The 25,164-nt window shown below is 42.9% G+C and overlaps 1 protein-coding gene across 9 annotated transcripts in view; it reads left to right on the top strand.

Annotated features, from left to right (window-relative positions):
- FILIP1 (filamin A interacting protein 1) overlaps positions 1–25,164 on the top strand; it is a 256,599-nt gene that overhangs the window by 99,201 nt on the left and 132,234 nt on the right. For 2 of the 9 annotated variants that reach the window (XM_056565904.1, XM_056565906.1), the window contains one exon: positions 8,231–8,725. The exons of the other annotated variants lie outside the window; for them this stretch is intronic. The gene's annotated coding sequence lies outside the window, so the exon portion shown is untranslated. The remainder of the gene's footprint in view (positions 1–8,230; positions 8,726–25,164) is intronic. 9 annotated transcript variants of the gene reach the window in all.

Genomic DNA, 25,164 nt, shown 5'->3' with positions numbered 1-25,164 from the left:
GTAAATGTCCGAACTATCAAAATATAATGTTAATGATCCCGTACGGTGAATGGCGTAAGCGTAAAAAATATAAAGTCCAAAAATGATGCTTTTTTTGTCACATTTTATTAACATTTTTTTTTATAAAAAATGATCTAAAAGTTTTATAAATGCAAATGTGCTATCAAAAAAAAGTACAGATGACGGCGCAAAAAATGAGCCCCATACGGCCCTATATACGGAAAAATGAAAAAGTTATAGGTGGTAAAAATAGGGCAGTTTTAGATTACTGATTTTGTACAAAAAATTTTTGATTTTTTTTAAGCGGTACAAAAATATAAAAGTATCTAGCCATGGGTATAATTTTAATCGTATTGACCCACAGAATAAAGAACACATATAATTTTTACCGTAAATTGTACAGTGTGAAAACGAACCCCTCCAAAATGTGCAAAATTTTGGTTTTCATTTAAATTTACTCCCTAAAAAAAAATTTTTTGGGTTCACCGTACATTTTCTGGTAACATGAGAGGTTTCATTACAAAGTACAAGCCCTTATATGGGTCTGTAGATGGAAATATAAAAGACTTATGGATTTTAGAAGGCGAGGAGGAAAAAACGAAAACGCTAAAATAAAATTGGCCTGGTCCTTAAGGTGAAAATGGGCTTGGTCATTAAGGGGTTAAATTTGGGGGAAAACAAGCATTTTGGTGAAAAAAAAAATCATTTACACATCCAAATTTAACGAAAAGTCATCAAACACCTGTGGGGTGTTAAGGTTCACTGGACCCCTTGTTACGTTTCTTGAGGGGTGTAGTTTCCTAAATAGTATGCCATGTGTTTTATTTTTTTTTGCTGTTCTGGCACCATAGGGGCTTCCTAAATGTGACATGCCCCCAAAAAAACAGTTCAGAAAAACTCACTCTTCAAAATCCCGCTCCTTCCCTTCTGAGCCATCTACTGCGCCCGCCGAACACTTGACATACACATATGAGTTATTTCCTTACTTGAGAGAAATTGGGTTACAAATTTTTAGGAAGATTTCTTTCCTTTTACCTCTTGTAAAAATTCAAAAACTGGGTCTACAAGAACATGCCAGTTTAAAAAATGAAGATTTTGAATTTTCTCCTTCGCTTTGCTGCTATTCCTGTGAAACACCTAAAGGGTTAACACACTTACTGAATGTCATTTTGAATACTTTGAGGGGTGCAGTTTTTATAACGGGGTCATTTGTGGGGAATTTCTAATATGAAGGCCCGTCAAATCCACTTCAAAACTGAGCTGGTTCCTGAAAAATTTTGATTTTGAAAATTTTGTGAAAGATTGGAAAATTGCTGCTGAACTTTGAAGCCCTCTGGTGTCTTCCAAAAGTAAAAACACGTCAACTTTATGATGCAAACATAAAGTAGACATATTGTTTATGTGAATCAATGTATAACTTATTTGGAAAATCCATTTTCCTTATAAGCAGAGAGCTTCAAAGTAAAAAAAAAAATGCTAAATTAAATAAAATTTCATGAAATTTAGGAATTTTTCACCAAGAAATGATGCAAGTAGTGATGACATTTTTCCACTAACATAAAGTAGAATATGTCACGAAAAAACATTCTCGGAATCAGAATGAAAGGTAAAAGCATCCCAGAGTTATAAATGCTTAAAGTGATCAATCAGATGTTCAAAAAATGTTTTGTCCTTAAGGTATAAATGGGCTGGGTCCTTAAGGGGTTAAAGGGGTACTCCACTGGCCAGCATTCGGAAGCAAATGTTCCGAACGCTGTTTTCGTGCTGTGGGGTCGGCCATGCCCCTCGTGACATCACAGCCACGCCCCCTTCCATAGACTTGCATTGAGGGGGTGTGGCCAACCCCCCCACATAGCGAAAACAGCATTCGGAACATTTACTTCCAAATGCTGGCCAGTGGAGTACCCCTTTAAGGCTGGGTTACACAGTGTTAATGCTGTGCTTTTCAGCTACACCTTGATGTCCCATTGAAAGTCAGCCTATGACCACATTCCCCTTCCAACACTACTCCAGCAAACTAGCATGTAGCAGTTGGATGGGACCCCCATGTGGTCACTTACTGTCACGATGCCGGCTGGCAGGTAGTGGATCCTCTGTGCCAGAGAGGGATTGGCGTGGACCGTGCTAGTGGACCGGTTCTAAGCCACTACTGGTTTTCACCAGAGCCCGCCGCAAAGCGGGATGGTCTTGCTGCGGCGGTAGTGACCAGGTCGTATCCACTAGCAACGGCTCACCTCTCTGGCTGCTGAAGATAGGCGCGGTACAAGGGAGTAGGCAAAAGCAAGGTCGGACGTAGCAGAAGGTCGGGGCAGGCAGCAAGGATCGTAGTCAGGGGCAACGGCAGAAGGTCTGGAAACACAGGCAAGGAACACACAAGGAACGCTTTCACTGGCACTAAGGCAACAAGATCCGGCAAGGGAGTGCAGGGGAAGTGAGGTGATATAGGGAAGTGCACAGGTGAACACACTAATTGGAACCACTGCGCCAATCAGCGGCGCAGTGGCCCTTTAAATCGCAGAGACCCGGCGCGCGCGCGCCCTAGGGAGCGGGGCCGCGCGCGCCGGGACAGAACAGACGGAGAGCGAGTCAGGTAGGGGAGCCGGGGTGCGCATCGCGAGCGGGCGCTACCCGCATCGCGAATCGCATCCCGGCTGGCAGCGGAATCGCAGCGCCCCGGGTCAGAGGACGTGACCGGAGCGCTGCCGCGGGGAGAGTGAAGCGAGCGCTCCGGGGAGGAGCGGGGACCCGGAGCGCTCGGCGTAACAGTACCCCCCCCCTTGGGTCTCCCCCTCTTCTTAGAGCCTGAGAACCTGAGGAGCAGACTTTTGTCTAGGATGTTGTCCTCAGGTTCCCAGGATCTCTCTTCAGGACCACAACCCTCCCAGTCCACTAAAAAAAATTTTTTCCCTCTGACCTTTTTGGCAGCTAAAATTTCTTTGACCGAGAAGATGTCCGAGGAGCCGGAAACAGGAGTGGGAGGAACAGATTTGGGAGAAAAACGGTTGAGGATGAGTGGTTTGAGAAGAGAGACGTGAAAGGCATTAGGGATACGAAGAGAGGGAGGAAGAAGAAGTTTATAAGAGACAGGATTAATTTGACACAAAATTTTGAAAGGACCAAGATAGCATGGTCCCAACTTGTAGCTAGGGACACGGAAGCGGACATATTTAGCGGAGAGCCATACCTTGTCTCCAGGGGAAAAAACGGGGGGAGCTCTTCTTTTCTTATCCGCGAACTTCTTCATGCGTGATGAAGCCTGTAAGAGAGAATTTTGGGTCTCTCTCCATATGATGGAAAGGTCACGAGAAATTTCATCCACAGCGGGCAGACCAGAGGGCAAGGGAGTAGGGAGGGGGGGAAGAGGGTGACGGCCGTACACCACGAAAAATGGGGATTTGGAGGAAGACTCAGAGACCCTGAAGTTATACGAGAATTCGGCCCATGGGAGGAGATCTGCCCAGTCATCCTGGCGGGAGGAAACAAAATGTCGCAAATAATCACCCAAGATCTGGTTAATCCTTTCTACTTGTCCATTGGACTGGGGATGATATGCAGAAGAAAAATTTAATTTAATCTTGAGTTGTTTACAGAGAGCCCTCCAGAATTTAGACACGAATTGGACGCCTCTATCCGAGACAATCTGCGTAGGCAACCCGTGAAGACGAAAAATGTGTACAAAAAATTGTTTAGCCAACTGAGGCGCAGAAGGAAGACCAGGAAGAGGGATGAAATGTGCCATTTTGGAGAATCGATCAACGACCACCCAAATAACAGTGTTGCCACGGGAAGGGGGTAAATCAGTAATAAAATCCATACCAATCAGAGACCAAGGCTGTTCGGGGACAGGCAGAGGATGAAGAAAACCAGCGGGCTTCTGGCGAGGAGTCTTATCCCGGGCACAGATAGTGCAGGCTCGCACAAAGTCCACAACATCCGTCTCCAGAGTCGGCCACCAATAGAAGCGGGAGATGAGTTGCACAGATTTCTTGATACCCGCATGACCTGCGAGATGGGAGGAGTGACCCCATTTGAGGATTCCGAGGCGTTGGCGAGGAGAAACAAAGGTCTTTCCTGGAGGAGTCTGCCTGATGGAGGCAGGAGAAGTGGAGATCAGGCAGTCAGGTGGAATGATGTGTTGCGGAGAGAGTTCAACTTCTGAGGCATCCGAGGAACGAGAGAGAGCATCGGCCCTAATGTTCTTATCGGCAGGACGAAAGTGAATCTCAAAATTAAATCGGGCAAAGAACAGAGACCACCGGGCCTGGCGAGGATTCAGCCGTTGGGCAGACTGGAGGTAGGAGAGGTTCTTGTGGTCGGTGTAGATAATAACAGGAGAACTTGATCCCTCCAGCAGATGCCTCCATTCCTCAAGTGCTAATTTAATGGCTAGAAGCTCTCGATCCCCGATGGAGTAGTTCCTCTCCGCTGGAGAGAAGGTCCTAGAGAAAAAACCACAAGTGACAGCATGCCCGGAAGAATTTTTTTGTAGAAGAACAGCTCCAGCTCCCACTGAGGAGGCATCAACCTCCAATAGGAAGGGTTTGGAAGGGTCAGGTCTGGAGAGGACGGGAGCCGAAGAAAAGGCAGACTTGAGTCGTTTAAAGGCGTCTTCTGCTTGAGGGGGCCAGGACTTGGGATCAGCATTTTTTTTGGTTAAAGCCACGATAGGAGCCACAATGGTAGAAAAATGTGGAATAAATTGCCTGTAATAATTGGCGAACCCCAAAAAGCGTTGGATAGCACGGAGTCCGGAGGGGCGTGGCCAATCTAAGACGGCAGAGAGTTTGTCTGGATCCATCTGTAGTCCCTGGCCAGAGACCAAATATCCTAGAAAAGGAAGAGATTGGCATTCAAACAGACATTTCTCAATTTTGGCATAGAGTTGGTTGTCACGAAGTCTCTGAAGAACCATACGGACATGCTGGCGGTGTTCTTCTAGATTGGCAGAAAAAATTAGGATATCGTCCAGATATACAACAACACAGGAGTATAACAGATCACGAAAAATTTCATTGACAAAGTCTTGGAAGACGGCAGGGGCGTTGCACAGTCCAAAGGGCATGACCAGATACTCAAAGTGTCCATCTCTGGTGTTAAATGCCGTTTTCCACTCGTCCCCCTCTCTGATGCGGATGAGGTTATAGGCGCCTCTTAAGTCCAATTTAGTGAAGATGTGGGCACCTTGGAGGTGATCAAAGAGTTCAGAGATGAGGGGTAAGGGGTAGCGGTTCTTAACCGTGATTTTATTAAGACCGCGGTAGTCAATGCAAGGACGTAGGGAGCCATCTTTTTTGGACACAAAGAAAAATCCGGCTCCGGCAGGAGAGGAGGATTTACGGATAAAGCCCTTTTTTAGATTCTCCTGGACGTATTCGGACATGGCAAGAGTCTCTGGGGCAGAGAGAGGATAAATTCTGCCCCGGGGTGGAGTAGTGCCCGGGAGGAGGTCGATAGGGCAATCATAAGGCCTGTGAGGAGGTAGAGTCTCAGCTTGTTTTTTGCAGAAAACATCCGCGAAGTCCATATAGGCCTTAGGGAGACCGGTTACTGGAGGAACCACAGAGTTACGGCAAGGGTTACTGGGAACCGGTTTTAGACAGTTCTTGGAACAAGAGGACCCCCAACTCTTGATCTCCCCAGTGGACCAATCCAGGGTAGGGGAATGAAGTTGAAGCCAGGGAAGTCCAAGGAGAATTTCCGAGGTGCAATTGGGGAGGACCAAAAGTTCAATCCTCTCATGATGAGATCCGATGCTCATAAGAAGGGGCTCCGTGCGGAAACGTATGGTACAGTCCAATCTTTCATTATTTACACAATTGATGTAGAGGGGTCTGGCGAGACTGGTCACCGGGATGTTGAACCTGTTGACGAGAGAGGCCAAAATAAAATTTCCTGCAGATCCAGAGTCCAAGAAGGCCACTGTAGAGAAGGAGAAGGCAGAGGCAGACATCCGCACAGGCACAGTAAGACGTGGAGAAGCAGAGTAGACATCAAGGACTGTCTCACGTTTGTGCGGAGTCAGCGTACGTCTTTCCAGGCGGGGAGGACGGATAGGACAATCTCTCAGGAAGTGTTCGGTACTAGCACAGTACAGGCAGAGGTTCTCCATACGGCGTCGTGTCCTCTCTTGAGGTGTCAGGCGAGACCGGTCGACCTGCATAGCCTCCACGGCGGGAGGCACAGGAACAGATTGCAGGGGACCAGAGGAGAGAGGAGCCGAGGAGAAGAAACGCCTCGTGCGAACAGAGTCCATATCTTGGCGGAGTTCCTGACGCCTTTCGGAAAAACGCATGTCAATGCGAGTGGCTAGGTGAATAAGTTCATGTAGATTAGCAGGAATTTCTCGTGCGGCCAGAACATCTTTAATGTTGCTGGATAGGCCTTTTTTGAAGGTCGCGCAGAGGGCCTCATTATTCCAGGACAATTCTGAAGCAAGAGTACGGAATTGTACGGCATACTCGCCAACGGAAGAATTACCCTGGACCAGGTTCAACAGGGCAGTCTCAGCAGAAGAGGCTCGGGCAAGTTCCTCAAAGACACTTCGGATTTCCGAGAAGAAGGAGTGTACAGAGGCAGTGACGGGGTCATTGCGGTCCCAGAGCGGTGTGGCCCATGACAGGGCTTTTCCGGACAGAAGGCTGACTACGAAAGCCACCTTAGACCTTTCAGTGGGAAACAGGTCCGACATCATCTCCAGATGCAGGGAACATTGGGAAAGAAAGCCACGGCAAAACTTAGAGTCCCCATCAAATTTATCCGGCAAGGATAAGCGTATCCCAGGAGCGGCCACTCGCTGCGGAGGAGGTGCAGGAGCTGGCGGAGGAGATGACTGCTGAAGCTGTGGTAGTAACTGTTGTAGCATAACGGTCAGTTGAGACAGCTGTTGGCCTTGTTGCGCTATCTGTTGTGACTGCTGGGCGACCACCGTGGTGAGGTCAGCGACAACTGGCAGAGGAACTTCAGCGGGATCCATGGCCGGATCTACTGTCACGATGCCGGCTGGCAGGTAGTGGATCCTCTGTGCCAGAGAGGGATTGGCGTGGACCGTGCTAGTGGACCGGTTCTAAGCCACTACTGGTTTTCACCAGAGCCCGCCGCAAAGCGGGATGGTCTTGCTGCGGCGGTAGTGACCAGGTCGTATCCACTAGCAACGGCTCACCTCTCTGGCTGCTGAAGATAGGCGCGGTACAAGGGAGTAGGCAAAAGCAAGGTCGGACGTAGCAGAAGGTCGGGGCAGGCAGCAAGGATCGTAGTCAGGGGCAACGGCAGAAGGTCTGGAAACACAGGCAAGGAACACACAAGGAACGCTTTCACTGGCACTAAGGCAACAAGATCCGGCAAGGGAGTGCAGGGGAAGTGAGGTGATATAGGGAAGTGCACAGGTGAACACACTAATTGGAACCACTGCGCCAATCAGCGGCGCAGTGGCCCTTTAAATCGCAGAGACCCGGCGCGCGCGCGCCCTAGGGAGCGGGGCCGCGCGCGCCGGGACAGAACAGACGGAGAGCGAGTCAGGTAGGGGAGCCGGGGTGCGCATCGCGAGCGGGCGCTACCCGCATCGCGAATCGCATCCCGGCTGGCAGCGGAATCGCAGCGCCCCGGGTCAGAGGACGTGACCGGAGCGCTGCCGCGGGGAGAGTGAAGCGAGCGCTCCGGGGAGGAGCGGGGACCCGGAGCGCTCGGCGTAACACTTACTTAATATGTTTAGGCCACTAAAGTAAAGAGACCCTCTGCTCTGTGCCACAATATGAATTGGCATGCCTTTTAATGCAAGAATGCAGACATATAGCTGGGATGCACAACATTAAACAATATGAAACTTATTGCCCTTTGGCTAAGTTTCCACTTGTTTTTTTTTCTGGTGTTTTTTTGGAAAACTGCCATTGTATTCAAAAGGAATAGGAAATATAAAGGAAGAACTTACACTTCTCCCCAATGGATCCACTTCTGACTGTCTATTTGAAAAGGCGCAAAAAAGGCGCAAAATAACCCTGTTTGCGCCTTTTCTACACACAAAAAAAGAAACAGTCTAAAGACAATGATAATTGTCGGCCATAGTCTTTTGGCCACCATCAGGACAATGAGAGCCTATGGATGCATGTGACACATGCTATGGAACTTTCCCAGGTCGTACAAAAACAGACTGCAGATGCAGTGTAAAGGTAGCATAAAGCATATAGATAAGGTGACTGCGCCTCTGTTATAATAATAGTTTCTTGTTGTCTGGCAGTGAGCTCACTGGACAGTAATCTCAGGGAGTCCACTGATAACTTCGAGCTGCTTTACAACAGCACCAAGAATGCTCCAGACTTCTCAGCTGTTGACAAGCCTGACTGGCTGAGAACACCAGTTATATATAGCACAGCAGAAGCAGCTCCACATAGTCTCTAACAGAGCTTCAGGAGACCAAAGGAGAGGAAACATTATCTCAGACCTATACTGCCAAACCCCAACAACACCTAGCAACAGTCCAAGGGAAAAGGAGAAAAAAAAATATCTCCAACTCTCTTGGTGGGGGTGTGTGGGACCTCCTCTTTCTATGACTGGGATATCTGTATACTACTAGTGACTTCACAACAGCCCAGAGTGGAGTGCATTCTCCTTGTGCATGGTGGATGTTCTGTCAATGTCACTCTAAATAGAAGGACGCTCTGCTTTTTAAGAAAAGACAACTGCGGCCGCCTCTGTGACCCACGCGTTCTGTGGTGCATCACTGGACAGACAGGTAAGGCACAGGAGATTTCACTTATCAGTCATTTGTATGATGTTATATAAAAGCTAAATAGTAATGACTACATTTTGAACTATGCATGGTTAACAATGTAAATGATATAGTAAATATGGAAGTGTATGCCATAAAGGAGAACCACCATATGCAGTCTGAAGTGAGAAAATACGTGTAAACAAAAACTAATTCCTAAACCGTGTAAACATAAGACTAAACAATACAAGGATGTACTAGACTTATCACAGTGGCTCATTCTGTTTAAAAATCCTGGGCATCTTAAGACTGTCTAGTCTAAGGTTGCACTATCTTTTAGTTGGCTTTATTTTGCATCATAAATGCGAGCCAATATTTGGCGCATTTAATCGAAAGCCTTTTGAGTGAGGTGTAAAAGTGTCTAAAACTCATTGGGGGAGATTTATCAAAGTTCTATGTCCCGCATCAATATAGACCAAACTACAATGCATTAGGCTAGTCTATTGTGCGCCTAATTTATCAAAAGGCGCACGGCTCTTGATAAATTCTGCGCACAGCCTTCGGGATCTATGCTTTAGACTGTATTTAAACCTGCTCCAGTATGGTCTGACATTTCGGCGTACTTTCAGCGGATGCGACTTGTCGCTGAAAAGTCGCTTTTGATAAATTCAGCACCAATGCATTTTTCCGTCTAAAATAGACTAGAATGCATCATGTTCTAAAAATCCTCTAAAGCAAAAGTCGAACATATTTAGACTGCAACTTTCTGTGCGACAAATTTAGACAGGAAAAACCAGTCTAAATTCTTTTGATAAATATCCCCCATTGAGTTGCAAATCATGTAAGTCAGTTTTTGGCACAAATTGCACCAGTTTTTGGCACAAGCAGTTCAGATTATCTCCCCCATTAAGTTCTAACAATCAGAGGGATCTCAGCAACCAGATCTTCCTCCAATGAAAACTTTTTACATGTCTCTATGATGTAAAAATAAGTTCTGAAAGGACAGTTACACTTTAAACTGGCAAAATTGGGACATTAATGCCCTAACCCCAGCAATACCCCTTATCCTGGGAATACACTATACAAAGATTCACATCCAGCACTATAAACCCCATAAATAGGGTTACTTCCTCTCAAACCCAGACACCAGTAGTAGGAAAGTAGGAAAGATATGAATACAGCAAGATGTAAAATGCCGTAACATGATTTATTCCAATAACACAGTCAAATACAAAGAAAGCAGTATCCCAGGTGTGTACTAGACCAACGCATGTGGATTGCTGTACGCAATCTTATTAATGGCTACTGGCTGAGTATATTAGGATTTTAATATACACGTGGAAATTACGTAGTTAACATAAACCCACCTTTCAAAAGATATACAGGGTGAAACTTGAAAAATTTGAATATTGTGCAAAAGTTCAATTCTTTTAGTAATACAACTCAAAAGGAGAAACTAATATATGAGAGAGACTCATTACATGCAAAGCAAGATAGTTGTTAGGGTCATGGCAGGTGGTGGGCCTGTGTGGATGATGACATGGGCCGTGCCAGGGAGCAGAGTCTAAGGTGCCGCTGGTTTTCACCAGAGCTTGCTGCAAAGCGGGATCGTCTTGCTGCGGCAGGCGGCACCCAGGTTACTACCCCTGGCACGACTCGTCCACACAGATAGCTGGGATGTGGCGTGGCACAAAAGGAAACAGACAAGATGAGGTTAAGGTAGCAGTAGATCAGGGCAGGTGGCACAGGTGCAGGGTCAGGTAACAAGGAACAAGGATAAGGAACATGGATATCAGGAACACAGTATGCTTTCACTAGGGCACAAGGCAACAAAGATCCGGCAGGGATACAAGGGAGGAGCAAGTACTCAAAGACAGGATGCAGGTGTAGACACTTAATTAAATGAGTACTGGCCCTTTAAATATAAGATCTCCAGCACATGCGCGCCCAAGAAGGCGGGGGCACGTGCGTCGGGGTTGCTAGGACAGGAAGACCAAGGAGGTGAGTGACGGGCTGGGATTCGCATGCAGGCGTGTCCCGCAATGCGAAATCCCAGCCCCGAAAACAGCAGTGACATGACAAGAGAGCGCTCAGGGCCAGCGTGTCTGGCCGGAGCGCACATGTTGCAATAGTTCAAGCCGTGATTTGTCATAATTGTGATGATTATGGCTTACAGCTCATGAAAACCCCAAATCCCCAATATATTATATGATTTGGGGAGTCATCTGCTGGTGTTGGTCCACTGTGCTTCATTAAGTCCAGGGTTAACGCATCTGTCTACCAGGAGATTTTGGAGCACTTCATGCTTCCTTCCGCAGATGAGGTGCATTACTGAAATAAATGAACTTTTACACGATATTCAAATTTTTCTAGTATTACCTGTACATATAAATAATAAAAAATGCACACCCATGTGTATATACAAAATACAATAAAACCAAGAAACTTGACTAATCATTAGCAAGATACAATGTGCAAAATACACCTAAATTCTCCATGACAGCACGTCAAAAACATAATCATAAAATTTTTTTTTACAGTGTTTTAGAGTGAACGATCATAGAAAAAGAGAAGCAAAGAGATTTAGAAGTAGTATATTGCGCCTGCGATAAATAGAGGTGCTCTGTGCTGTTAGAAATTTGCTTTTTTTTCTACAATAATTCTCTTAAAAAAATTGTATTTAGAGCTTTCTGATACACAGTCAGACTCTACATGTTTGCTATTATGATGTTGCCTATACTGAGTGAAAAAAAAAAAACTCACTTTTGGCCACAGTTTGCATAAATCCCACCTCTTTTAGGGTCTGGTTTGCTGGATTTTTTTCTGCCAAAATTATGACTGTTGGCAAGTATGTTTGATATTATGGTAAATTGTTGGGATTCATGTATGTTGTGATCAGTTATTGTGACAGTGAAAAAAAAAATCCCTATCCATCTAGTATTGGGGAGAAATTCTGGCATCAGAAGGACTGGTACAGTTAAAAGGGGCTTGTCTAGGGGCATATTATATTTTTCATATGGCTAGGGACACATTAAACATAAAAAATCAGTCTTACTTACTTACCATTGTAACCTTTCTTAAATGAGGCTGGGTTCCCATTACGTTTTCTCCCATACGGGAGCGCATACGGCAGGGGGGAGCTAAAACCTCGCGCTCCCGTATGCCTTTGTATGGGCTCCCGTATGTCATTCATTTCAATGAGCCGGCCGGAGTGAAACGTTCGGTCCGGTCGGCTCATTTTTGTACTGTATACGATTTTACAACCCGTCCTAAAACCGTGGTTGACGACAGTTTTAGGTCCGGGGAAAAAACGCATGCAGAGCAAAAATGAGCCGACCGGACAGAACGTTTCCCTCCAGCCGGCTCAATGAAATGAATGACATATGGGAGCGCATACGAAGGCATACGGGAGCGCAAGGTTTTAGCTCCCCCCTGCCATATGCGCTCCCTTATGGGAGAAAACGTGATATGAACCCAGCCTGAGCTCTATTGTCCTAGGCTATAGGGTGTTCTGCCACAGTCAGTAATTGGCTGAACTGGCAGATCCTTCTGTGATGACTTGGAACAGGAAGACACGATGACCAGTAGGACTAAGAGATAGCAAAACAGGAGTTGCAGGGGATAGGGATAGGTTACTAGGACGATCAACCAATCAGATTGCTTCTTTCATTTTTGAGAGGCCCTTTCAAAAATGGAAGAAGCCATCTGATTGGTTGCTATGGGCAACTGGGCAACTTTTCCTCTGCATAGGTTTTTTATTTTTTTTCTCACCCATTTTAAGAAATCTGGGCCTATGTACATAATAGTGGCTGGCTACTTTAGTCTTCACAGGAGCATGGGGACCATTGTTTGTGACCATGTGACTGTAGGGTTGGTTAGTTGTCAACAGATTGTACAAATCAGCCTAGCAAAAAGTCCTACATAATTCACTTCGTCTAAAGAAAATAATTTTGTTTCATTCTTCAAGTCACAAATGACTTTAAACTGTTATATACTATAGTAATCATACTTTTTAAGTAGTATCTCAATAGTATATTTTAAGCAGTATCCTAGGGTGTGTCTTACTCCATGTGATTTATTACATTTGCATTGGATTTCTCTAGGATGGGATACATTTGGTTTAGAACTTCACAGAACTTTGCTCTGACCATTGTATTATTATTATGTAATGTGCAGTGCAAGGCAGCATTATCCACTTCTAAGTGCAGCTACTTACATTTTTCCCTGCTTCCACATTCCAGACATTACCGCAGAGAAACCCTTATCACTCTGCTGCCAGATAAGTGAAGAGGAAGAATTCTAGAACAGGTGCCAAGGGATGATGGTGCTAGCAAATATGACCAGAAGGGCTTTATCAATTATTAAATGTCATATATTGGTAAAATCACACCTATGATGAAAGAGGCCTTTTATCTCTTATGAGGATTATTTGATGGAGACACATAAGTAGCTGTAGAAAAATGTGTTTATTATATTTTTTATGCAGAAGCTATTACGGTAGTATTTGTCTAGGCTACTTTTACATATAGGCTAAGTTTCCACTTGTATTTTTTCTGGCAGTTTTTGGATAGCTGCCACTGCAGTTTTTGAGCCAAAGTCAGAAGTGGATCCATAAGGGAGAAGTATAAGTCCTTCCTATATATGTCCTATTCCTTTTGAGTTCACTTCTGGCTTTGGCACAAAAATTGCAGTATTCCAAAAAACTGCCAGAAAGAAAATTGGAAACTTAGCCATAGGACTTTTTGCATATACAGTATTTCAATAACACTATTAAGACATCTGCAAGGGGACCCCGGCTTAGGTTAGCCCTCACTACCTACCACATTCACAGCATGGACTTACACAGGACTTTCCTTATTATGGACCCCATAAAACTAGCAACAAATGTAAGAGTAACAACTGAGTAGCCTTGCATCCGTTACTAAAGGGGCAGTCAAGTATTGTCTGTTGTAGCAATGTGATAGTGTAAGCATACACCAATATAGGCTCCATTTGGTTGTTTCCTATGTCCATTTGTAAAAAGATTTTACTTTAACCCCTTAAGGACCAGGCCCATTTTGGCCTTAAGGACTAGGCCAATTTTATTTTTGCATTTTTGTTTTTTCATCCTCGCCTTCTAAAAATCATAGCTCTTTTATATTTCCATCCACAGACCCATATGAGGGCTTGTTTTTGCGTCACCAATTGTTCTTTGTAATTACATCACTTATTTTACCATAAAATGTACGGCACAACTTCCAAAATATTATTTGTGTGGGAAAATTGAAAAGAATACTGCAATTTAGCAAATTTTGGAAGGTTTTGTTTTCACGGTGTAAACTTTATGGTAAAAATTATGTTTTCTTTATTCTGTGGGTCAATACGATTAAAATGATGCCCATGTTATATACTTTTCTATAATTGTACCGCTTAAAAAAATCTCAAACAATTTTAACAAAATTAGTATGTTTGAAATTGTCCTATTTTGACCACCTATAACTTTCAAATTTTTCCGTATACGGGCGGAATCAAGACTCATTTTTTGCATGATCTGTAGTTTTCATCAGTACCACTTTTGCTTAGGTTTTAATTTTTAAAAAAATTTTTTTTGGAATAACGTGACAAAAAAGCAGCAATTTTGGATTTTTTTTTTTTAATGTTTACGTCTTTCACCATACGGGATAATTAATATATTTTAAAGTTCAGATGTTTACGCACGTGGCAATACCAAATATGTTTATTAATTTTTTTTATGCTTTTTTGGGAGTAAATTGGGAAAAATGGGTGATTTAAATTTTTATTGAGAGGATTTTTTTTTTTTTTTTTTTATCCTTTAACTTATTTTTTTCTTTACACTTTAAAAGTACTGTTCAGTGCTATGCATAGGACATAGCCCTGATCAGTGTTATCGGCTATCTTCTGCTCTGGTCTGCTCGATCTCAGACCAGAGCAGAAGACTCCTGGAGATGGATGGAGGCTGGTGAGGGGACTTCTGTCCACCATTATGGATGATCGGATCCCTGCGGCAGCACTGCAGGCGATCATACATTTAAAGTACCGCACTGCCGCAGATGCCGTGATCTGTATTGATCACAGCATCTGAGGGGTTAATGGCAGACATCAGCGCAATCGTGGATGTCCGCCATTACCGGCATGTCCCTGACTGCTGATAGCAGCCGGGACCTGCTGTGCTCTCGGTCATGGCAGAGCGTAAATGTACATCATGGTGCGTTAAGTACCACAGCACCATGACGTACATTTACATCGATTGTTGTTAAGGGGTTAAAGAAAATCTGTCATGGTGACAGACTATTAAGATGTTTGTGATAAAATGTAGTCACATCCACAGCACTATTGTAAAGAAATCTTCCATGAGACAACTTGGTGCTTTTCATCTGCGGATAAGAACAATGGCATAGCACCCATTGACATTTTCTAAGGTAACCTTCCAGCAGTTTAATGCTGCCTGAAATACAGACAGCATGAATCACTGGTATGTTCCCTCTGTACAATGATATATGAAGCATAGTTATGACATCAGTTGATCTTGTTGGTCACTCATAGCCCTGTACCAGGCAGGCTTTATAATCATGGCTCTACTGAAAAGCCACCACGTTTCAGTGTAACTATGATATCGCATTGTACAGAGGCAACCTGTTAGTGTTTCTTAATAGATGCCTTACATTAAAAGTTTCTGTGTTCACAGTGTCCCTTTACTCATTGGCAACTTTCCTTTTTAGGGAAGGGTTTAGCTTGGCTTTTCAAAAAAGGACCTGTAGCCAACCTGGAAAAATTAGATTTTTTTCTAAATCATTAAATAGTTTACGGTGCCCTGATCACTCACCTATTATTATTTTTATAGTTTTTTGGTATGCCCTACCATTCCTGGCATATGAGGGTTTATAGTTTGTCTGAAAATTCAGGGAATCAGTCAGATGGGCGTGATCTTAATTTAAAAAATGGGAGTGACTATCAGGTGATGGATCCTCAATTGTCAAAATATCATCCCACATATCTCAGAACTGGGAGGACATATCAAGACACTGTAAAAACGAATGTGATGTAGGTTGGCTACAGGCCTTCAGTCATGTTGTAAGACTTTTTACAGTAGTCAAACACTGAAATGAAAGGTATATTTAAAAGGTTGCGTGAGAGAGCTGCTTTGCATGTCCTTCTTTCCGGAATACCCAGTGGCCTCTAAGTTTCCACATGTCTTTATGGTGTTGTACTTTGGCACTCACCTTTTGCTCCAACAACAATAGGCCTCTCTGCAGCCAGCACTCTGCTCTGTACTGATAAGGGGCAATAGCCCAGTCTACAAATAGGTAACTTTCCCTTCTGTGGAAACAGGTAGGCAAAACAGCTAATAGTAGATATTATCTGATGATGTACACCGACTTGGATTGTATCAACCTTAGTCTTTTCAAAAACAAAAGCATGGTTGTCTGCGATTGTGATATTCCTGCAGAATGGAAAAAATTAGGGCTTCTTAAATAGGTTATCTAGGAATAGAAAAAAAGAGCTCATTTCTTCCAAAAACTGTGGTGACCACGGTGTTATGGCGGGACCACGGGGTGTAGCGGTGTAGGTAGCGGGGCCAGATGGTATTAACCCTTGGGCCAAGATGTTGATAACCCCTAGTGTTAGTGACGCCAGGATGTGGTTGTTTGGTATAGGGCACTGCTGACAATCAACCCAAAACGGCATATAGTAAATGAGAGTCCAAAGCAGGTTTTGATGCAACTTTACTGAAGAAGTCAGTATAACAGTCTTTACAAATAGCCAACTTCCACAGAGGTGACCAGGATACAGGGAACCTCTCAGGATTGCTTGGATATGTAGTTGCAGTAATAATGATGCAGGCCACTGTACTACTGTTATAACTTTGGTAGGGACAGAAGAGACTTGACTTGTACTCAAAGATTTGATGTGCCTGCAGACTTTAAGGCTTTGGCCTAGATATGCTGGACTTGACTTGTACAGGACTTGTGCTTGCTTTAAGGGGGTACTCCGGTGGAAAACTTTTTTTTTTTTAAATCAACTGGTGCCAGAAAGCCAGACTTGTAATTTACTTCTATTAAAAAATCTTAATCCTTCCAGTACTTATTAGCTGCTGAATACTACAGAGGAAATTCTTTTCTTTTTGGAACACAGTGCTCTCTGCTGACATCATGACCACAGTGCTCTCTGCCGACATCTCTGTCCATTTTAGGAACTGAGTTTTTTATGGGGATTTTCTCCTACTCTGGACAGCTGTTAAAATGGACAGAGGTGTCAGCAGAGAACACTGTCGTCATGATGTCGGTAGAGAGCTCTGTGTTCCAAAAAGAAAAGAATTTCCTTTGTAGTATTCAGTAGCTAATAGGTACTGTAAGGATTAAGATTTTTCAATAGAAGCAATTTACAAATCTGTTTAACTTTCTGGCACCAGTTGATTTAAAAAAAAAAAGTTTTCCACCAGAGTACCCCTTTAAGGTCCAGGAAGTAGAGAGTGCAGGAACAACAGAGATAATATGGAGACTAACAGCCCCTTATATATCAGGGGGCTGGACTAAAGCCCATTGGTAGCTGGTTGTCTGTGGTTACTTGTGCTTCTGTTACTCTGGGTATCATGTGATCGCATATCACATGTCCTTAGGAAGGTCCTATACAGTGTAAACATCCTAACAACCTTCACATATTAATGACATTCACTGTACAATACATATAATAGATGTACATACTTAATATAAGATAATACCATATAATGACTTAGGGGACCCTGCCGGAGAGCCCTGTGGACTTGAGGGACTCTACCTGAGGGGACTTTAGGACTTTACAGAACCATGTTCTGTACCAGGACACCACAACAGCATCACACCTGTCCTCAGGTTGGGTGTGGTATTACAACTTTGCTCTATTAACTTTAATGGAACTGAGCAGCAATACCACACACAACCTGTTTTTCTAGTCCTAGATAACCCTCTTTAAAGGGGTACTCCAGTGGAAAACATATTTTTTTTAATCAACTGATGACAGAAAGTTAAACAGATTTGTAAATTACTTCTATTTAAAAATCTTAATCTTTCCAGTACTTCTCAGCTGCTGTATGCTCCACAGGAAGTTGTGTAGTTTTTTTCTGACCACAGTGCTCTCTGATAACACCTCTGTCTGTCTCAGGAACTGTCAAGAGCAGGAGCAAATCCCCATAGCAAACCTTTCCTCCTCTGGACAGTTCCTGACATGGACAGATGTGTCAGCAGAGAGCACTGTGGTCAGACAGAAAATAAATTAAAAAAAGAAAACAACTTCCTCTGTAGTGTATAGCAGCTGATAAGTACTGTAAGGATTAAGATTTTTAAATAGCAATAAATAACAAATCTGTCTAACTTTCTGGTACCAGTTGATTTTGAAAAAAGTTTTCCCCCGGAGTACCCCTTTAAACACAACATTTCATTTTGCTACGTCAAACTTTTTCTCTATTAGATAACATTGAAGTTGTGCAGTGGCTGCAGTTTTACCACGATTGATGTGCAACCAAAAAAAAGTCACTATGGAGCCCTAACTATAAAGTAACCCACCATGGAACAACTAGTAACTTTGTGGGTGACGTCTAATTCACCTCAGGTTTTATTTGCATGTTATTTGCACAGTAGATTTGTGTGTTAGTGAGCTGCTTATGTCTGATAAGTAAAGATAGTTGTGTATTGTGTTGTTTTATGTTGATTTAATGTGTAAATTAAAGGGTATTGTTATTATTGCCAATATTGCATCAAAGGACTAGTGACAAAAACATGTAATGTAAACTAAGGCTAAGAAGTCTGGTTGCTACTTTTCATCATCATACAGTACGATACACGGCCAGATTCTTGAGTTGGACAGAATGTACTATGTAATGTGCCTGTCTGCGTGATTGTATCTAGTGGCTGAATACCCAGCGCTGGATGGGATTTCACTGTTATTTTCCGTAGCTTCACAGATAATGTAAAGTTAAGGCTCATATGGAAATGATTAAATAAGTTAGATTGGAAGTCTCATGGGAGAAATAATAATAAATTATTTTAATCCAGTAGATCCAAGCATGAGTAATAACCCCAAAGAGTCAGTACAATGACTGTTTTACAGTATAGTGGGGTTGGTTGATGTGTGATTCTGCTTTTAGACTTAGGTATGAGTGCTAACCCACAATCCTGTTATCTTACTGTACTACATGGCATAATACATTAGAGGTGTAAATAAAAGCTCCTGACCGCCACTGCAAAATCTGTAAGGCCTCCTTTACATAAATGTGTCGTCAGTTTTTTCCCTCCTGCGCTGCAGAAAATGCACTAGAGGGAAAATAAAGCAAACACTGATTTTATTCATTTGAGTAGGACAGTTCACAATCGTCCAGCATCTTAGTTTGGACGCCAGATGATTGGACTTGCTGGACCTGCACAGACAGGGGAATGCATCTTGCTGTATTCCCCCGTCTGGCGATCACAAAGGATGCCGGATGATACACAACTGATGCACTTCTGGCATCAGTTGTGGTAGCTTTCGCCCAGTTTTGCTGGAGCCAAATGCTGCATATATGTAACTCTAGCCTAACAGGGACCTCACCTATCATGTAGTGTTTCTAATACAGGTGTCTTATTTAGCCAAAGACACTAATGTTTAAGTATCCCTCTGTTATATTAGGACCACTTTCTACACCTTCTCACTGTGGAGAGATGCAGGGAAGATGTTAGGATCTACTATATTCTAAACATGATGACAGGTCCTCCTTATGAGAATACCAACACAGTACACATTTGGAAAAATAGTCATATGCCTAAGACTGGCAATAGATATGACATTTTACTCAATAGAATGCATGTCCTCATAGAAAAGAGACTGTTGTTAGATCAATGTGTCAGATTCTTATTTGCCCTGACAAGGGGCATAACAGTGTCTAATGCCTATGGTTACAGTTCAGAGATAAAAGAAAAGGACATATCACAAATTATAATATCACCTAACCTAAGGCTGTGTGTTGAACTGAGCTGCAATACTTCATACAACCTAAAGACAGGTGTGGTGCTGTTTTTGGAAGAAACTAGCTCTGTTTTTCAGCCCTGGATAACCCTGTAAGAGTTTAATGATCCATGGGGCATGCATTGGGCACCAGCAGCAAATGTAGAGTGTTCTCAGAAACATTATTTAAATGGGCACTCTCATTAAAAACGTATGCGGTTGCAGTACGGTTTTTAAACGGGAGTCAAAACTGTGGTTGACCACGATTTTTTCTCCGGTTTAAAAACCGTACTGCAACCGCATACGTTTTTTTAACATGGACGTCAATGGGAAACGCACATGTATACGGTTCCAAATGGGAAAAACGTATACGTTTTTACTTTGCACATGCACATTTGAATCCTAAAGTCCCCACCCAAGACCCCTCCCATTAAAAATGGACAACATTTTCAAAAACTTATGGGTTTTTTTTCTATAAAAACTGACGGAACTGTATGCACTTTTAAAAACGCATACGGTTTACTTTTTTCCCATACTGTTCCATCCGTTTTTTGCCATACGGTTTTCTTTAGAAAAACGGATTGAAAACAGTATGGCAAAAACGTGATGTGAACCCAGCCTGTATCTCTCTCATATTTTGTTACAGTACATTGCTTCCCACTCTAGGCTACACATTTGTTTCAGTTGACTTTCCTGCAGCCGACATTGCGTACAGACATCTGTCTCTTGCCTTTTCTATTTCTGAGTCTAGCTATGCCTGGGAATCTCTGCTCTCTATAGCAAGTGTCCAGAGGGAATGACTCGTGTTGGGTGCTGGGTCACTGATCACAACACAGCCTAAAAATAGGGAATACCTCAGATTCATTGAATTCACTTGCATAGCTGGCATGCCTCACAGTTCACTATTTCATTTATATATATATAGATTTTGTATTGTTATGTTTTGTTACTCTGTGTCATTTTTTTTAATTGTTCCTAAATTTGACAGCTATTTCCTGCATAGGCATGCAGAATATTCTTGGTTATTTTTTAGCAATGTTCACAAATTGGCCCCTAAATATCCTGGGGTGTAATGACTTTTAAATGGTCAATAATATGGCTCTAGATTTATTTCACTATATTTTGTAATATATTTTCTAAATAAAGTAAGGAGACTTTAAAGTTTATCAATTATTAAGTCATAGATGATTAGGATTTCACACAGCGGAATTTCCGCTTGAAAATGCATTGCACATTTTTGAGTGGTCCTAGTGCTGCTAGAACATTCAAATGTGGAATATCTGCCCATATTTACTAGACAGATATTCCGCACATTTTACTCTATATGAAAATACCCTTACGTTAAGGCCTTGGTCCAAACAAATCCACTCACCACTTCACAACGTAATGTTGTAGTTATGTTTGTTGTTATTTGGTGTTGACTCTAGGATGCCTTTCCGGAGTGAGACGGCTCCTAGTGCAATGTTCTCCGCTAAAAATATACAACACTTACTGCATGAGATACCTGTATCTGTCCAATGATCTCTGACTATATGACATGCATGACAAACTTGTAACGGTACATAGTGTTTGTGTTCTTAAAACCTCAATAAAGATATTTGAAAAAACAAAAACATCCATGCTATACCTCTGCTCCTCTCATATGCGTCTTATCAGCATTCTCATTCATTCAGCCTTTCTCATTCATTCTGCTTTTAACCCCTTCATGACCCAGCCCATTTTCACCTTCAGGACCTGGGCATTTTTTGAAAATCTGACCACTGTAAACATTAATAACTCTGGGATGCTTTTACTTATCATTCTGATTCCAAGATTGTTTTTTCGTGACATATTCTACTTTATATTATTGGTAAAATTTCACTGATATTTGCATCCTTTCTTGGTAAAAAATCTAAAAATTTCATGAAAATTTTGAAAATTTAGCATTTTTCTAACTTTGAAAGTCTCTGCTTGTAAGGAAAATGGATATTCCAAATAAATTACATATTGATTCACATATACAATATGTCTACTTTATGATTGCATCAAAAAATTGACAAGTTTTTACTTTTGGAAGACACCAGAGGGCTTCAAAGTTCCGCAGCAATTTTTCCAATTTTTCTCAAGATTTTCAAAATTGTACTTTTTCAGGGACCAGTTCAGGTTGGAAGTGGATTTTAAGGGTCTTCATATTAGAAATACCATATAAATTACCCCATTATAAAAACTGAACCCCCCAAAGTATTCAAAATTACATTCAGTAAGTGTTTTAACCCTTTAGGTGTTTCACAGGAATAGCAGCAAAGTGAAGGAGAAAATTCTAAATCTTCATTTTTTACACTCGCATGTTCTTGTAGACCCAATTTGTGAATTTTTACAAGGGGTAAAAGGAGAGAAATCACCCTAAAATTTGTAACCCATTTGGGGGGCATGTCCCATTTAGGAAGCCCCTATGGTGCCAGAATAGTGGACCCCCCCACATGTGACCCCATTTTGGAAACTACACCCCTCATGGAATTTAATAAGGGGTGCAGTGAGCATTTACACCCCACTGGCGTTTGACAGATATTTGAAACAGTGGACTGTGCAAATGAAAAATTGTATTTTTCATTTTCACAGACCACTGTTCCAAAAATCTGTCATACACCAGTGGGGTGTAAATTCTCACTGCACCCCTTACTAAATTCCATGAGGGGTGTAGTTTCCAAAATGGGGTCACATATGGATATTTATTGTTTTGTGTTTATGTCAGAACTGCTGTAACAATCAGCCACCCCTGTGCAAATCACCTCAAATGTACATGGTGCACTCTCCCTTCTGGGCCTTGTTGTGCGCCCCCAGAGCACTTTGCGCCCACATATGGGGTATCTCCGTAGTCGGGAGAAATTGCATTACAAATTTTGAAGGTATTTTTTCCCTTTTACCTCTTGTGAAAATGAAAAGTATAGGGTAACACCAGCATGTCAGTGTAAAAAATTAAATTTTTATACACTAACATGCTGGTGTAGACCCCAACTTCACCTTTTCATAAGGGGTTAAAGAAGAAAAAGCCCCCCAAAATTTGTAAGGCAATTTCTACCGAGTACGGAGATACCCCATATGTGGCCCTAAACTGTTGCCCTGAAATACGACAGGGCTCCAAAGTGACAGAGTGCCATGTGCATTTAAGGCCTAAATTAGGGATTTGCATAGGGGTGGACATAGGGGAATTGTATGCCAATGATTCCCAAACAGGGTGCCTTCAGCTGTTGCAAAACTCCCAGCATGCCTGGACAGTCAATGGCTGTCCGGCAATACTGGGAGTTTTTGTTTTGCAACAGCTGGAGGCTCCGTTTTGGAAACAGTAGCGTACCAGACGTTTTTCATTTTTTTGGGGGAGGGGGGCTGTGTAGGGGTATGTGTATATGTAGTGTTTTTTACTTTTTATTTTAAGTTAGTGTAGTGTAGTGTAGTGTTTTTAGGGTACAGTCACACGGGCAGAGGTTCACAGCAAGTTTGCCGCTGGGAGTTTGAGCTGCAGCGCAAAATTTGCGCCATCTCAAACTTGCAGCACTCACTGTAAACCTCCGCCCATGTGAGTGTACCCTGTACATTCACATTGGGGGGAGGGGGCAAACATCCAGCTGTTGCAAACTCCAAGCATGCCCTTTGTCTGTCCGTGCATGCTGGGAGTTGTAGTTTTGCAACAGCTGGAGGCACACTGGTTTGGAAACACTAAGTTAAGTAATAAACTTTCAAGTGTTTTGCAACCAAACTTAGTGTTTCCAAACCAGTGTGCCTCCAGCTGTTGCAAAACTACAACTCTCAGCATGCATGGTCTGTCAGTGCATGCTGGGAGATATACTTTTGCAACAATTGCAACAGCTGGAGGCACTGAGGTAGGAAACAGACAATGTTTCCCAACTAGTGTGCCTCCAGTTGTTGCAAAACTACAACTCTTAGCATGCCCAGACTGCCCAGGCATGCTGGAAGTTGTAGTTCGGCAATATCTGAAGGATCAGATGTTGCGGAACTACAACTTCCAGCATGCTTGGGCAGTCTGGTATGCTGGGAGTTGTAGTTTTGCAACATCTGGAGGTCCACAGTTTGGAGACCACTGTATAATGGTCTCCAATCTGTGCTCTTCCAGATGTTACAGAACTACAACTCCCAGCATGCCTGGACAGACTGAGCATGCTGAGATTTGTAGTTTTGCAACATCTGGAAGAGCACAGATTGGAGACCATTATACAGTGGTCTCCACACTGTGGACCTCCAGATGTTGCAAAACTGCAACTCCCAGCATGCACAGAAAGCCAAAGGCGTGATAGGGACTCACACACCGCGCTGCTAAGTATTCTGATAGCGACACGCTGCTATCAGCTAGTCAGATTTGACTAGCTGATAGCAGCGATCGCTGGGGGTGGGGGGGTGGGGTGGGGGATGAACCCCCCCGTGGTCGCATGGTAATTTGGCTGGCTATCAGTGATAGCCACCATCTTACCGGGCGCTGCGGAATGCCGTGAGTAGCGGCAAAAATGTTCATGATGTACCTGTATGTCATGGGTCGGGAACACCTTCCCACTCATGACGTACAGGTATGTCATAGGTCGGGAAGGGGTTAACAACAATCACAAATGTAAATCTGTTTGACTGCAGATATTAACAGTGAATACCAAGTAGTGACTGCGATCATATTCTATATGTGTGTTCAGGAAATCTCTGTAAAACCGTAATGTTGCATTATTCATAGGCTCTAATCTGTGAAGCTGAAGCCCCAATCTAAGGAGTGCTCAACACCATTTGCCATTGCTCCGACAGCTGAAAATCTAACAGACACACAGGGGTGAGTTGAGGGCTACTCCGGAGGAAAACAACCTTTTTTTCAAATCAAATGATGCCAGAAAGTTAAACAGATTTGTAAATGACTTCTATTAAAAAATCTTAATCCTTCCAATACTTATCAAATGCTGTATACGCCAGAGGACTGTGGTCAGACAGAGAAGAACAGCTCAACTTCCTCTGTAATATACAGCAGCTGATAAGTACTTGAAGGATTAAGATTTTTTAATAGAATTAATTTACTAATTTACAGTTGATATGAAAAAAATTATTTTCCACCGGAGTACCCCTTTAAATTTAGTTTGATCAAGCAGAAATAACAATATATACCATAGAGACACCATAACTTTATCATCCACAAGGAAGCATTAACTTTCAATTTGTAATCCACAAGGCAGATAACATTCTACAAGGCAGTATAGAAGTTGTATACAGGTAACTGCCTACAATGAAAGGAAGCTGATAACTTTAGGGCTATGCATGTGGGGAGGAAAAATCCAAGGCAAGTTTATTTACTAAATGCGAAAACACTGGGGAAAATTGACATGGAAAAGGACTTCTAGAATTTCTAGTAAACAGTAGATTTAACTGTAGCAAACAGTATCAGGCAGCTGCTGCCAAGGCATACAAGTGTGGTAGCCCTGGGGGGGGGGTTTAGGGTAGTTGGGATGTTGTGGTAGATAATGGGGTTAATGTTGACCCTAGAGTTC

This window comes from Hyla sarda, chromosome 3 (assembly GCF_029499605.1).
Source record: "Hyla sarda isolate aHylSar1 chromosome 3, aHylSar1.hap1, whole genome shotgun sequence".
Lineage (NCBI taxonomy): Eukaryota > Metazoa > Chordata > Amphibia > Anura > Hylidae > Hyla > Hyla sarda.
Note: the sequence above shows the minus strand (reverse complement) of the source record. Positions and strands in the feature narration are given on the sequence as shown.